Source organism: Sarcophilus harrisii, chromosome 1 (assembly GCF_902635505.1).
Source record: "Sarcophilus harrisii chromosome 1, mSarHar1.11, whole genome shotgun sequence".
In the NCBI taxonomy this organism is placed as follows: domain Eukaryota; kingdom Metazoa; phylum Chordata; class Mammalia; order Dasyuromorphia; family Dasyuridae; genus Sarcophilus; species Sarcophilus harrisii.
In genome coordinates this window covers 110603161-110605822 of record NC_045426.1, presented here as the reverse complement: position 1 = coordinate 110605822, position 2662 = coordinate 110603161, and the positions used below count along the sequence as shown (strand labels likewise).

At 39.1% G+C, this 2662-nt stretch overlaps 1 pseudogene; it reads right to left on the bottom strand.

Annotated features, from left to right (window-relative positions):
• Positions 1-1156: 1156 nt before the first annotated feature.
• Positions 1157-2417, bottom strand: LOC100932685 (annotated as a pseudogene).
• Positions 2418-2662: the final 245 nt, after the last annotated feature.

Genomic DNA, 2662 nt, shown 5'->3' with positions numbered 1-2662 from the left:
CTTGGGGGAATATAGGTATGTGATAGGTGAAATCTGAAATAACTGATTAAACAAAGATTTGAGCTTCTAAACATATCAATTTTAAGCAATGCATGCCAATTGCATAACAAATAAAGACCAGGTATCCTCCACTTGGCACTGGTCTCCAAATACAATGGAATCAGCTTTTTATGCATTAAAAAAAAAGAATCAGTAGGATATTAAGCAGGATACAAGATTGTGTAATTTGATTTCTTACTGAAGAAAAGATTAAGGGCTTTCCAGGTTTAGTGAGAAGGGAAAAGAAAACAGATAGAATTCCATGGAATCAGAAAATAAAAATTGTCCCATTCCCTCTTCCAGATGTCTGTATTCAATAAAATGAACAAGAAAAAAGTAATAGTGACCAGTAAAGGGCCAGTTTTCAAATAAGACATTTGAGTTCTTTGAGATATATAATTATGAGAATACTCCTTGTATCAATAGTCAAATCTTCCTGGGTTTTTGGTCAGCATAAGCTAGATACTTAGTTTAGAGTCTTCGAGGTAGAGGTGGTCTAGCTTCCTAGACACACAGAGTAGGTTCAAATAATGCTATAAAGTGCTCCTATAATTGTATAAAGTTTCCTCATAAGACACAAATTAATTAATTAATGCCCTTAATTAAATAGAAGGGAACTGAGCTAGTTCCAAAATTGAGTCAGAGATGGCATCAGTATAATTCACTCAATTCCCACAATTTTATTGATTTGTTGATGGTTGAGCCAATGACAATAGAGAAAAGTTTCCCCAGTGTCTCAGAACACCCTAGGACCAGATGGGAAAAATATAGCACACCTGACTCTGCTACAAATGTGAACTTTTAGCAAGTCACAATCTCTTTATGTCTTAATTTCCCAAACTAGAGTATGTGGAGATCAGACAGGATGATATCTAAACTTATTCATAGCTTCAATTTCTTTGTAATGATAGGTTAAGAATGTTTGTTTCATCCTATAGAAAAAAGAAAATTATTTTTAAACAAGGAAGTGATATGATCATCTCAGCAGAGAGCATTTCCCCATACCCACCCTCTCATTTCTCCCCCCCACACACACACACACATACACTATGGAACAGGCACAGTATTTCCTAATTTCAGCATTTCCTAATATGGCTGGATAAAAGTTCCAAAATACTCATAAGCTCTCCTCTTCTGCTGGCATGGAACAGACCTGGTCTACAGAAGACAAGTATCCTGGGACTAAAGTGTTCAAGCTACTGCTCACAGTGCCATCATAGGCAACATAATGGGTAACCTATCCATCACCAGAAAGTAAGGGTCACTGCTGCACCTTGCTGAGAGGCCCCTGAAGGAAATGTATATTAAATTTGATATAGAACATCCTGACCAGAATTACCAAAGGTGATACTGGTTTATGTGAACACCACAATTTTTCATGTTGTCTGTAAGGTTTCTTGGGGATTGGGCCAGATTTGCTCTGAGTTTATACAGAAGACTTGATAGAAAAGAAACCATTCTCTGTACTGGCAGATGATAAACTTGTAGTCACTGATGAAGCTGTAACCAAGATCACAATAGAACTCAATCACAATCCCATGATTGAATTGCTTGCAAGGCCTTGGCTAGCAAATATAGACTCTGTACTTCATGATAGGTGCAAGTGGATATACTTCTAAAACAAGGCACTTGGGTGAATTATATGACAAGATAAGATTGTAAAAACACTAGAGATATCTGAATCCTCTAGTTTAAATCCCAGGAAGCAGTGGTAGGCAATCATTGCTCCTACAGAGAAGTTGAACTGGTACTCGGACATGTTGATATAACCATTAGCAGAAAGCAAAGGTCTCAGGCAACCTTGACAAATGGGAAGATTATGCCCCAATGATTTAGCCATCACTGCAACATGTCAACACCATGTTGTACAAGTTAGGATATCTGATTTTGAATCCTCCATGACAGCTGATTATCAACTTGTCCCCATGTTTGTATGTCTTATTACCAATATCAGCATCTTCAGTGTAGGGAAGGTGGCAATCTGGTAGTCACACCAGTTTATCAGTTGGTATGAAACTTAATGAACCATTCAAGTGTTTCAAACAGTCTTCTTAGTGGGTCCCTAAGCTTGTTTCCTTCATGGCAGCGAAATTGAGCTACGAAGTATTCGAAGAAAACACCTTCAATGGGGGTTCAAGAGTCATATTCTGGGATTCCTGGGTCAGTACAAGCATGGAGATTATCAAACACCTGAAAACTGAGCAGGGCCAAAGCCCTGCACTAGCTGAAACCACAAAACCACTGTGAAGAGTCACGGGGGAAATTGATGCTGGGGCCGTTGCTGCTCCTGCTGCTGCTCTAGAAATGCATCTCCACTGCTTGGGTTCATTCCATGATACATCTTTTATCCACAGAGGGCATCCAGCTTGCAAGAGTCTGTGTCCACTAGGGTGCAGTGTCAGCAGAGACAAAGGAAGATGAACCGGGTCTGGGGCAGAAAGGCAGGGGAGTTGGAACCCGAGAAGGCTGGAAATGCAACATCATCCTGCCCCATGGATGCAACTTTGTAACCTACTCCATTATTAGAGTATAGGCTTACATCTGGGTCCATTAGTATTTTTGCCTGTGATTCTTTTCCTAAATAAATGATTGAACAGTATTCTTAAGATGAATATGTTAAAAT